General features: G+C 38.5%; 1 protein-coding gene across 10 annotated transcripts in view; it reads right to left on the bottom strand.

Annotated features, from left to right (window-relative positions):
• Zbtb20 (zinc finger and BTB domain containing 20) overlaps positions 1 to 13880 on the bottom strand; it is a 767676-nt gene that overhangs the window by 152040 nt on the left and 601756 nt on the right. For all 10 annotated transcript variants that reach the window (XM_055624791.1, XM_055624790.1, XM_055624785.1 and 7 more), the window contains one exon: positions 11697 to 11736. The gene's annotated coding sequence lies outside the window, so the exon portion shown is untranslated. The remainder of the gene's footprint in view (positions 1 to 11696; positions 11737 to 13880) is intronic.

Below are 13880 nucleotides of genomic sequence, written 5' to 3'. Positions count from 1 at the left end.
GAAACAGGGAAGACAACCTGTCACAGTCCGTACTCTCTATGCTGGGGTGACACTGTCAGTGTGGCATGTCTGCTTTCCCAGCGTCTTTAACTTTCCCTCAAGTTGCTGGAAAACATATTCTATTTCATTAAGTATGTAGTAATACACACGGGAGTCAGAGAGAGGGGGAAAGGTGAAGGACACTGATGATATGGCCTCTAGCACGTTATTTATGAGAACATCCAGAATTTTCTGTCTACATCTGGTGGAGGAATAGTGTCAATCCTGCCTTGGTGACGTGGATCAGGCAATGTCACCAATGTGTATTTTTCCCTTTCTGATAATTTTCTGATTCTAAAGTCTGACAGAAGAGCACAGACGAACATTTTATACTTTATACTTCTGTGAGTGAATGATTTGGAGGATGGAAATGCCAGATAAATACAGGAATATACATAACCTGGAAGTGCTAACCCCCTGCTGAAACACCTTGTTTCCTGATTGATGCTTTGTTCCTCATAACGCCCAGGGAGAGTAGTGGGAGGGGGTGCTGTCAGAGTTGGAGAAACAGCCTGAGGTGACTGACCTCAAAGGATTTTAGTGAGCACCCTTCTGCAATAAAAAATGAGAATCAGCAACCACAGGCTGTCACACTGATCAACTGCCTTTTACAAATTTTAATTTAAAGGCTAAAAATTTAAATTAATAAGATAATTTAAAATAACACAAATAATGATTTAAAACAGTAAAAGTTAATCATTAAAGTATGTAATCATTAAAATATGTAAAAATAAAATATATTCTATTATTAATGTAATTTAAAATTTACCTTTTTGTTGTTGATTTATAGTCACTCTTAAGGTATTAGAGAATTCTCAGAAATAATTTTCCAGGTTAAAATTTTTTCTACAACAATTTTTACTTTCACGTAATAAAATTTAATGCACTTTAAACCAGGTTTGGGTTTAATGCTTGGAAAATATATTACACATCCTCTAATAAGAAAGGCTTTATTTACACTGAAAAAAAATTATAACTGAGAGCACAGAATTAATGAATCTATAGAGAAAGGGGTAGGCTCTTTGTTGATGGAAGAATAAGTCCACAGAACTTTACTGCAGAACAGTGAAACAACATACACATTTTATTTTAATAATTCATCCACTTTAAATTTATCCTAAGAAAATTATCAGGAAACTGTCTTTAAGAATATGTATGCATAGATGCATGTAAAGGCAGCTATTGTAGCAGTATTTAAAAGTAAGGACTCAATTCTAATTATCCCAAGTGGCCATCAATGAGTGACTTAGTCAATATGTTTTCCATACACTGGATTACAATATTGCTGTCAAGATTATATAGATTTGTATTTATTAACATGGCAAACTACTTACAATGCTGAGTGGAAAAGCAAATTACAAACTGTTCTTTTTCCTTTCACTTTGGAAAGAGATAAAAGAGAAAGAAAAAATGAAATAGATAAATAGATACACATGAAAGTGTATTACTATGCATATAGATTATCTCTGGGCTGTGAGGTTTCGAATATATATATATGTACACTGTACAAATTAATAAAAACACCTGTCTTTTCAGCCTTTGAACTAAGATCAAGTGTAGTAAAAACACTTAAATGTGCATAACTTTTAGAATGAAAATTTGAAGCATTTAATTTGGGGGGAAGAAAAGTTCAGGTAAATCCTGCAACTTGTCTAAAATCCAGTATGATTGTCCTAGTCATTCCTAGTTCATAGCTGCTTTCTTGACAGGTGCCAATGCCTGACTAATCTCCTTGTTTTGTGACATGATCTCTTGCTTCAGGTTTCCATTTTCCATTTCAACAGCTTGATGCCATGTAGCATAGTTTTCATTTTAAAGGATTTTAAAATATAAAAGTCTGAATACTACAAATAACTTAAATGTTTGCAGGACCCTGTTAGGTAAATTCTAAAAGTTTTATAAGGCAGAAGTCTATTCAGGTATTATAGTGATAGTACAAAGAAAGGAAGTATTTACTACATACTATTAAGTTAAAATATTATAGAATTTTATACATTCTATTTGCTGAATTATCTAAAATCTAGAGAAGACACAAGAAGGTGACCAAAATATGTTAATAACAGTTTTTTATGTAATGAGTGGGATTATGCCTTCTGTTTACAGTATACTTTCTTAATATTTTATGATAAATATGATTATAGAATCATGAAAGAAGTAAACATTTAAAAAAATACAGCTGCTTCACTCAACAGCTGCCAAATTTTACCCCAGATGTATCTGCAATTTAGTTTTGAGTCAAATGGCCCTACTGTCAGTTCTTAAAGGGAAGCAGCAGTGGCAGGAGCTCAGGCCAGAAAGGCCACTGTTGCCACCCTTTCTTCTCAATTCCCAAGGGCAGTTAGACAACGCTCAGCATCTAAGGACCTTTCCTTCCCCAGGATGATGCTCTTGGTATCTTCTTACATATTTAGCAGCAGGAGCTGAAGTGATCCACAGTACTCAGCATGAAAGCCATTCGTGGAGGCGGAAGGTATATGTTTTAGTTTTGTTGTTGTGAAGAGATGTCATGATCAAGGCAATTCTTTATAAAAGAAAGCATTTAACTGGGAACTTGTTTGCATTTTCAGAGGTTTAGTCCATTATTGTCATGGTGGCACACAGGTGCTAGAGCAGTAGCTGAGGCCCTTATACCCTGATTCACAAACAGAATTAGAAAAACGCTGGGTTTGGTGTAGGCTTTTGAAACCTTAGTCCCCTCCCCCTGCGGTTATGCACCTCCTCCACGGCCACACCTCCCTCAACAAGGCTGCACCTCCTAACCCTTCTATATTCTTTACGAACAGTGCCACTCCCTGACTAACAGTCAAATATATGATCCTAAGGGGGTGGGGTGGCATTCTCATTCAAGCCACCAGTGTATATCACCAGTAAGGAACAGAGGCTTGTTTCTTTCTTTCAAAGTCCCCTTGAATAGCAAAGATGAGTTTTGTATCTAGTCTTCTATAGGTCACTAGTTTTCTTTCTCTTCTTTTCCTCTCTGTTTTTTTCCTTTTTCTTTTTCCTCTCAGCCTCTCTCCTCACTTAAATTTAAATAGCCTTTGTGTATCATTACATGCCACCTTTTAAAACTTAAGAGGAAATTCAAATTTTACCACACTTCAAGTAGTTTATCTACTGATTAATAATTGATCATATATTAGTGAAATGATGAAATTAGAGTTGTGACACATACATGTGTGATGCACATTAGAGCTGTGGCAATGAAGCAGAACTCTTCACATGGAATCAGAGAGAGAATGGAAACTGTTTCACCCCCTGAAGCAGCTGCCATGGTTGTAGGGAAGCCATAAAGCATGGGCACCCAGCAGGACTGGCTATGGAAAGGACTGGGAAGAAGAGAAGAGTCTCCTGTACTATCAGGGAGATTGCTGCTATGTTTCTTTGGTCAACTTGCAAACCCATTTGTGCCCAGAACTGTTTCAAACCTCAACGTTTATCAGATCTCCCCACCACTTACTCTTGGCAGGCTCTCACCCCCTCAGGAGCCATTAAGTGGGAAACCTCATAATCTGTCAGCATCAAACCTGTACAAGGGCTGGCATCTGCTCTTGCTTCTTCCTTCGAATAATAGGTGGCCCTCCTCTTACATTTCATTCTAATCTTATCAAGAACCACCTAGTACTGAATATGGTGTAGTGTTCTCTCTTCTGTGTGCTGAATGTCTCTTCTCATCTGTGGATTTCCCATATGTGTCCAAAACATCAATGTTTTCATGTTCGAAAACTCTTTTGACCAGTGTCTCCCCTCAAGCCACCTCATAGTTCATTTTACTTGCTGTCATAGTGAAGTGTCTAATGGGTGTCCATGTTCACAGCCTATGTTTCTTCACCCCTCAATCTCCTCATTTAAACAGAAACAAATTATATTTTTACCACTTCAACACAGTGGTTTTTGCTGGTCAATAGTAATCTCCAAAAAGCTCCATTGAATGAATGCCCTTTCCTTGCCCTTTCTTACCCGTTCTCTCAGGAAACACTCTTTACTTGCCATCTTGTTTCTTGACTTTCCTACAACTATTTTCCGTCCAGTTTCCAGCCCCCGCCTTGGGTACTTTACTGATTTGATTTTCTCTCCCAGCTAATTAAACAGTAAAAGTTGCTTAACTCTTAGTCTTGGGCTTCTCAATCAAGATCTGTATTTGGGCTGTTATATCTATGCCAGCAGCATCACTTACCACCACACACTGATGACCTTGAGTTGTTTCTCCCCTTCACTGCAAATATATTCACACTTCTCTTTTATAGCCATAGCTGCGTCCACCTCTAGTCTCTTTTCTGACTCTGTGAACCCACTTGGTTCTCTAGCATTATAGTTTTTTTCAGTACAAGAATTCTATGTATAGATAACGATTTACAGTTTTGAGATTGGCCATTTTAGTTTTTATTCAGTGAAATATCCTTGAAATTTATTCAAGTTGCTCACTCCTTTTTCGTGATGAATGTATCTCAGGATATGCATGTACAACAGTTTGTAACCACTCACCCACTGAAGGTAATTGGGCTGTTTTCTATTTGGGAGAATTACTGATAAAGTAACTATTCACATTGTTTTTTATGTGACTATGTTTCTAATACATAAGACAGATATCCCAAATCTTTGTCAAATAATAATAAAACTGATCACAGCATGTTCATTCTTTAGTTTGTTCTCCAAATATCTTTTAAAACAGGATTAAAATCTTTAATATGGAAACAAAGGACCTAGCATTGTTAGGCACTGTGTATATTTTCATTTTCAGATTGGGTTTACATTATCTTCTTCTAACTCTATTTAGGGCCTTCAAATATGTTGTTCCCCTACCTGGACTATATTGCCATTACCCAACGTCACTTTTTACTTTGTATCTTCATACACTAGATCAAATGCCACTTCCTCAGAAAGGAGTGTGGCGGCTGCCACGCTCAGATGTTGCTCTTCTTTTTGCTCTTAGAGCATCTGGTACTTGCATCTTACGGTAGTAAGCACAGGTTGAAAGTGTGTGCTCTTAGTCTGACCATTTAATTAACATCTGTCCTATGGCCCTCAGATTAAAAGGTCCTGGATGAGGAACAATGCCTGTTTTCTTCACCATTATATCTGTAACATTAGTAAACGCTTGCATTGAATGAAATTTGGCCTTGAATCTTAAGAACAGATGGTCCCAATTCAAGTTCTATCTCTAACACTTAAGTATTTGTGGAAAAATTAATCAAACATGGTTAATCTCAGTTTCCTCATTTGAACAATTATAGTAAGAGCATATCCTTAATAGTGTACTTTAAAAGTTAAATCAGATGACTGTTTTAAACAGCACAGTATCCAAAGGAAGACAATCATTCAGTAAATATTGCTATTATTAGTTTTAAGCAGAGATACAAGTATTGCATTTTTCCCCCATAGGTTTTATTTAGTTAATCAGCTTCATTTTTTGCCTTCTTCCTTCAAGTTTTAATTGAAGTAATTTGGAAACTCTAAAAAGCCGTCAAGAATAGGTCTTGGACAAGAATTACTGATTCTGACCTCAGGCATGTCCCCTTAGATAAATGGGAATTCGATTGTTCTGTTGGCTCCATTTTCAGGTTTTTAATCTCACTTACTTCTTCATCTTCTTGCTTTCCAGGCTGCGGACCTTGAGGTTGGTAGGAAGGTACCTTCTGTATGCCTAGTTTTCAAGTCAGTTGTTCTAGCCCTCTCTTGCCTCTTGCCTTATATCTTATTCTTCTCCACAGAGATGACCCATCCTGATGGTAAGATAGACCTTGATTTGTATTTCAAGCCATGTCCAATGGGTCTATCAAACCATGTATGGGCAGAATTTTAATATCTTTCTTTTTTCTTTCCTACTTAGACTACTGAAAATTAGTGTGGCCTGGCAAGGTGTTGTTCATATCTTCATACATCTTCTCATAGCTTTGAAAGATTAAAGTGAAGGAATGAGAGTCACGAAGCTCGTTTTGCCTTTACCACTATGTTACATCTTCCTACCAGCAGTTACAAAAAATAATTCTTTGTTATCATTTTTATTATTGTTTGAAATTTTATTTATTTACTGATTAATTTAATTCCTATTGTGTACATGTATGTGATGTGTGTATGTGCTTGTGCATGCATTTTGTGTGTGTGTATGCGTGTAGGTCTGAGGACAGCTTTGTGGAGGAGGTTCTCTTTTGCCTTTATGCGTATTCTGGGGATTGAATTTAGACAAGGTGCTCTACCAGGGCTTTTACTTGGTGAGTTATCTTCAAGGCCTTTTTATCTTCCTTTTTTACTAGGCTTAGATCTGGAATGAGGAAGACCAGTGCTACTTAAGGACCACTTTAAGATCCTAACATTTATGTTGTTTTTGCTTCAAATATCATTATCTGACTTTTTTTTTATTTTTATAGTTTACTCAATTTTCAAGATCCAACTGAATGACATTTTACATGAAAAATTTCAGCTGTCAAGACTCAGTTTTGAGAATGAAATCCTATAGTAGTTCCTGAACTATATCATTCCAACAAACAAATCATTTATTTGTTGTCTTATGTGCATATAAAAAACACTCAATAGTTTAACTTCTTTTCTCAACTCTACATTAAGTTCCTTTAGAATAAGCAAGGGCAACAATTACATATTTTTAATATGATTCTTCTCAAACCATGGCACATGCTTACTATCTTGTAGGATGACTGTAGCTATGGCTGGCCTATTTGGCCAGGCTTTGATGTAAATGCCCAAGTAATAACTGATAGGAGTCAGTAGAAAGGTGGTTTCTGAAGAAGCACTGGTAATGACCAAAGGAAGCAAAGATTAATCCAAATATGGTGGCACAGGTCAGTAATCCCAATGCGATACAATAAGACCTTGTTTAGAGACAGAGAAAAACAGTATGGGAGCAAGAGAAAAAAGAGGAAAGAAAGAAAAGAAGAAAAGGCTAATATAAAATGAATGTAAGGATAATATCTATGAGCTGTGTACTAATCCTCTCTTAGGCTATGTTTTCATATTCATAGTATACTCTTTCACTTTTCTCTTGTAAAAACATGTAATTCATGGCCAAATGATAGAAAGGAAAAGAGAAATTCAAGCAGAGGGGGACAATGTTCCTGGTTGTGGTAGACTGGTTTGCAGTGTACTTCAGTTCTCAGAATTAGCCAAAGATTAAAAAACAAATAGTTATTGTACCCTCGGGGGGGAGTGAAGAGGAAGGGTCTTGAAAATGGTATCAGAGCAATGAAAGACACAGAATATTTTAAAGATCACTGAATTTAATTTATTCAACCTAAATGCATAAAAGTACAGGTGGGGACATTATTTATGCAGGTATATGCAAATCACTTTATAAAATAGGCAAAGCCCTTCTGCTTTTTATAAGTTGCCAAGGTGGTTCCTGATATTTTAAAAGCTATGCACCTTTAATGTAATTTTCTTAGAGTTGGAATCCCTTATAGGAGTCACAGTCATTGTGAGAGCAGGTTTGTTTTTTCTCCCCTCTCCTCTGGGACATTTTACAAGGCTCTCATAACCATCACAGAAAGAGTGGTTTCCACAGAGATGTGACTGGAAAAATCCCTTGGAAATTGCTGAGGAACAAGTCACAGTGTTCAAAGCAGAGAACATAGGCTTTGAAAACATGAACCCATCTGACCCCTTGAATTGAGTACAGTGAATTCCTGAGCTCTGAAACATGGGGCCCGGCTGTGCATGCCATATTGGTGCTATAAGACTGGCAGTAGGTTGGCTGTGGCATGGTCTATTTCAAACTCCTTCACAGTGCCCAGTGTTGCATGTTCCCAGATGACATTTGGTTGGCAGAAGCTGGGCCTCCAAAGCTGGCAGTCTGGAATGCAGCCCACTGTGTTTTGACAAACACATAATTGACCATCTGATCACCAGCCTACGTTCTGCACTCAGGTCACTGGGGGATTTCGGTTTTTAATAGGTCCCTACTCCTCATCGTGTTCATCCTCTCAAACCTTTCTAGAAAGCAATATAGAGACAACTTAAACACACCCACACATATACTCTGGTTTGCAAAGAGAAAGTGGTATGCGAGACACAAGCTGCTGAAATTCTCCTTTAAATTGTCCTGGCAGCCCAAAGTGAACAAGGGAAAAGCACACTTATGGTGAACTCTAATTCAGAGAGAAGGGATGAATATACTGAATTGTTTCAACACCCGGCTGTGCAGAAGTTGCAATTCAGTTCAATGGCTTGGAAATTTTGCTTAGAAAAAGGCAGCAATAGAAAAATGACAGGAAATCGGGGATTGATTGACTTTAGAGAGCCATTATTAAAAAGTGCTTTTGTCTTTTTACATTCTCTTCCCTCCTATCCCTTGCTCACTGTGGGCACAAGACCCCTCTACATCCTAAGACCAGTAGGCAGCAGCTCAGAGCAAGGCTAGAAGCAAACTGAGTCTTAGGCCAGTGAACTCCCGTAAGGATAGTTTGGCTTTAAGTTTGGCATCATATCACACCAGCCTTTCTCCTAAAGGCAAGGATTGTGCAGTGGGCAAAGATATGCTGGAATTACACAACATTCCTAAATGACTTCTTGTCTCCACTCTACCCATTGCACTGTATAGGTCTTATGCAATTTCCTTAAATTTCTTAAAATATCTTCAGGGCTGTAAGATCAAGTTTAAACTCCTGTGCTTGGCCATCAGGCCTCTCTGACCTGACTCCTGCTTGTTCATTTGTCCACCATACTCTAGCACACCAGGATACTCAATAGCTAGATCTGGCTGTTATTTGATGCCTCCTCACTTTTAAGTGCTCTTTTTTTTTTCTGACAATGAACCCCATTCTTTCTCTCCCCCTGTGTCCACTTGGTAAACCCCTAGCCACTATTTTCATTTTATGAGTCAGCTTGAACCTTCTATCTGGGTAGGCATGTGTAGATACCTGCATTCCAGGGCCTGTCACAAAACAGCCTTTACCCACACAATTGTCTTCCCTAGCAGACTGAGGACTTTTTTTTTGTTCTCTTTTTGCATTGTGTGGGTTGAGCCTGGGCTGCACTCCTGCTCCACTCCACTGAGCTCTACCACAAGTGCTCTAGCATGAGCTGTCCCCTCAACCCCAGATGGTGCCATTCTTAATGAAAGGTGGCATTTTTCATTTATCTTGGAGTTCCCAGAACCAAGCACTGTTACAACTGTTCTATACACGTTTGATGACCGAAAACTAAATAAAGAGATGTGCATAATTAATCAAAACCAAGCCAAGCACTAGCAGCAGCTCTTAGTAGCATTGTAGGAGACTGCTAGCTATCTAATGAAGGTGAAAAATTCCAGCACTAAGGCATTTTCTGATGGTTTTCACAGGGCCTGGTGACCGGCTCGGGTGAGAGTTAAGAGCGGAAGTGAGATAGCGGCTATGGTGTAGCATTTTATTTTATATTTTAAACAGAGAATGCCAGTAAGAGAATCCCTTACTGGCATTCACTATTACCTTTCCAATAATTAACTTTTAATATTGTAAGGTACTGTCCCGAGGAACGTGTCTGAGTCTGAACTGCAGAGAAGCTTTGCTTACAAGAACTGGGCTTCCGAAATAGGCTTAGTCTGTGTCATCTGCTTTGAGGCAGCATGGCAGGTTGTGGGATTTTCCTTTCTGTTTCTGCTGAAGAATAATGGAACAGAAAACTCTTGCAGGAAAGCATGGCAGCCATTCAACTCCTATTTAAATCTGGGTCAATTCCAGATTCGGACATTGGATGCAGTGCCAAGAACAGAAGGTCAAACGGGCTGAATTTTGCACCTGTCCAGAGGAGGTCATTGAAGAGGCACTTGGGAATGAGAGGCACTGGGGGGATAATGTTCTGGTTTGTTCCCAAGGAACTTTTCCTTTGCTTTTGATGGGCCTCTAGGGCACTACCCCTGGAGCCATCAGCTGTGTCTATGGGGGCACTTGAGGACACAGGACTGTTACTGGCCCTGTCATCCTGCTGGCAATAAAGGCAACTTGAGGATTTCTAACAAGTCAAGAAAACATGAAGCCTGGCCGGGGGTGGGACAAGGTCATGAGTACATGAGTGGACTATTAGCTTATTACAGGTTTTTCTTTTCCTAGCCTTACTCTGCTTAAAAATTAAAAAAAAAAATCTCTAAAAGCTGCTCTGCTGATTATTGATGTAGTGCAGAATTAGTTTCACATTTTCCTATGAGGCAGACAAAGCCTTTCAATTATAGGTCTTCCCCTTGATTTCTACTAGGTGACACAGGTCTTCTATATGGTGTGTGTCTGAGGCTTGCTCTAAAGCACTGACGTCATAATAGCTGAGCTAGGCGGGCAGGAGAACATCATGCTGACTCATCTTGGTGATGTGAGGATTAATGCCTTGTCTAACACTGAGCTATTATGTGAACTGTTTTTACACAAAAGAGCTGTTACAAAATGATTTGCCAGTCGGAGGACTCGAAATATGCAGTGCTAGGTAACGAAGGGGAAGAATAGGAAGATACACAGTGGTAACCATGAGCATGCATGCTGACATCCTCCAAAGCACTAGCAGACCCACTGTACCAACACTGAGTGTGAAGGAAGAATGAGAAGGCTTAGGGGCAGGTAGGACCTGCCTACACAGCACCAGTCTTTGAAGAGTCTGATCGATCCCCTTTTTATGTCAGATAAAACACCACACTCAACTTTAGCCTTAGCATCTCCCGGTGCATATTCTGTTTTCATAAATACGTAGCTTCGAGGAATGCCAGTGACAGCCACACGCAAGTGGAATCAGAGGCTTCTTTCCGCGCAAATTGCTACAACACAGGAACTACCACAGAGCAGAGCCGGAGAGTTTGGTCACAATGTGAACAAGGGACAGAGGGAGATGCAGCTAATGGGGATGCCCATGGTTACTTGGGCTGTGTGCTGACTTTCACTGTAGGATTTCTGGTGTCTCTGGTAGTGACTTGATTATTTGGTTTCATTACCCCAGAACCTCTTGTAAGCAGTCCAAAGTAACAGTTATCCAAATCGGCTCAGTGCGGCCCGGTCTGGTCTTTAAATATTAAATTTTTCATTTAAAATCAATTTTTTTTCTTTTTTATTTAAAATCAAGTTCCCCCCATTTGTTTCTTTTCCCCGCTCATAATTTCCCCGTCTTTTCTGAAATGGAATGGTACATTCTATAAACCTGCTGGCATATGTGAATCCTGGATTTCTTTTATTTTTCTTCCTAGACTTTATAATTTTGCACAAATTTTTAGCCTATTTACTTTTCAGTCTTGTACTTCTTGGTAAAAGGATATTATAAATTTTGTCAATAAATGAAAGCTCTGATCTAGAAGCTAAAATTAAAAATGGTTGGACCTAGGGATGAGTGAATAACTGAAGAATAAATAATTGCCCATTGATTGACAGTGGAGCAGAGCCCAACTGTTGCTGAGATCTGGCTGTGGACTGTAAGCTTCAGTTCAGAAGAGCAGCGGCTTTTGCAAATAGCAGCTGCAGAGAGGGAAAGGGCAGTCCTTTCAGAGGACAACGGCTGGGGGCTGCTGGGCTCCCTCACAGAGGGCAACTCACCAGGACACAAACAGAGTCGGCTCCAAACAGGAAAAGTGCTAAAGCACATACTACATGGATGCTAGATACCACAGTGAAGTCAACTAGGAAATATGACACCAGAGACCAGAGTTTCACAAACACAACACTTTTTTTTTTTAAGATAAAGAAGCCACTTTTACTTACATAAAGAGCAGGGACAGGCAACAGACTGGTGGTCAAGGAACTGAAATTAAAAGAAAAGACAAAGAATTAAACATCTGATGCAGTGAGGAACACAAAATCTTGAGGTATTGATGGGACTTACTGCTCCCAAATTTTGTCACCAGTAGCCATAAAATCATTAATCTCCAGCTTCAGATATTTCAAGGGTTATAGCCTCCTAGCTATGACAGATGCCTGTATGTCCCAGGAAAGAAAGGGCCAAGATCTCTCCTGTTTGCTTCATGTGTTCTCTATGTAGAGTCTCTAGAGTGACATTGCTCACTATGGTAGCTAGTAGCCATACTTGTTAAATTTTCATTAAAGTTAAGCTTTTTAACTTTAGTGGAAAGCTAACGATTTAGACCTTCACTCAAAGCGCACAATGGCCATAGGTGGTTTGCAACAACCTTACTGAGCAGCACACAGAACATTTCGTGGACAGCTCTATTGTTGATGGTACTACTGAGACAGTGTGACTGGAACGTATCCCAAAACGCATCCCAAACATGGCTCAAATGATGACACTTTTAGGTCTGGGGGAAGTTCACCATGATAGTTTCGCATTCTATGTTTAAAAGTCTAATAGTTCTTCCTTACAATACTCAAACTATGCTACAAATAACCAATTATTACTGGAATGTCACTAGAGTTTTGATAGATACTCTTCTTCTCTAGAAGAAGTAATTAAGATAATAGAAGTCCTTCCACCAGGCCCCAGATCACATCATATATATGCTCAAACAGTAGGCCCCTGACAGGATGACCTTGACCACTTCACATAAAGCCTCCAAAAGTATTAATTAAGATGAGCTATCAATGGATATTAATGTGAAAGACCCCATTGAACTGAAAAAGGCCCAGTAGAAAACTGCATTTAGGAGGCCTCACTTTCTAGAGGTTTTCTAGACAAGTGCACCATTGTAGAGGCTGCTCTAAAGAGATGTTTTCTCCTATGTGGTCATTGTGAAGCCTGCCTGGGTACGTGCAGCTGTGAATCGTGGTGGTCCCTGTGGGACATGAAGAGTTCAAAAGAAAGTCTGCAGCAGGTATCATAGTGCACACCAAGGGACACCTGGGGTCTCTTATGCTTTAAATTTTTTTTCACAAAATTGATAGGGTTAATGAAAATTGTAGGGAAGACAATCAGATTATATATGAATTATTAAAAGTATTGACAAATTGGAAACACAAATAAAAAGGAGCTAGTCTTAAAAAACTGCAGTTTTGTATGTTCATGTCTTCTCTATAAGCCAAACTACTAAATAAACCACTTCACTGCATATGTTTTTGCCATTATACCTCTTCCCTCTTCTTTCATCTTTCTTTCCCCCTCCTCTATTTTTTGAACATGATTTCTTTCTCAATATTTGGGAGAAAAGGGAAAATATGGTTAGTGAATTTTCTATAAAATATGCTCAATTACCACTTATGCATTGCATCTTATAAAACAAATAATTCTGAAAATAGATTATGACCTTTGAAAACTACATCAGCTGTTTATGTCCTTATATCTGAGCAGGCAGCTTTTCTCTTTGAACTCCAAGGAATGCTCACTCACAAAATTAGTCAAAATTAAATTCTGATGATAGAAAGTTATCAGATTGACTAACACATGTGAAGACTAATAAACCGTCTTCCGTAATGTCAAATGATGCATAGGTTGCCAATGACAAGAATGTAAGATGGAGAGAAAATTACAGTGTACATTACAGCTTAAGACAAAACAAAGTTAAACTGCAAATTTTGGGGGATATGTTTGTCCTGCTTTCTTAATGCCAAACAACAAAAGTGATCACAAATTTAATACTAAGGCTAAAAATTTAATTTCATAAGTCATGTAATATTTCCAAATGTCCATAATGGTCAAAAGGTTCCTTCTTGATTGAATTACAATCTGCTATGCGATCTTACAATATATATTAATCTACAAAGATTTACTTTTGTTCAGTTGCAAAACTGTTATGTACTGATACATGCCCTTTCCACCTAAGTGATAGTCACCTTACATGTCCGTAAGTTGCTTTTTATATGAAATACAAAGAAATTAAGTAGGATAGTTTTGCATAGGATTTAAAATATTTGCATTGAATATTCCAGGTTCAACACACAAATATGTAGCCAAGGATATAAAACTGGAAAGGCCAAATAATTCAGGACATTAAAACA

The sequence above is a fragment of the Psammomys obesus genome, unplaced genomic scaffold (assembly GCF_907164565.1).
Source record: "Psammomys obesus unplaced genomic scaffold, mPsaObe1.curated_primary_1811, whole genome shotgun sequence".
Taxonomy (NCBI): Eukaryota; Metazoa; Chordata; class Mammalia; order Rodentia; family Muridae; genus Psammomys; species Psammomys obesus.
This window is presented reverse-complemented; position numbering and strand designations above follow the sequence as displayed.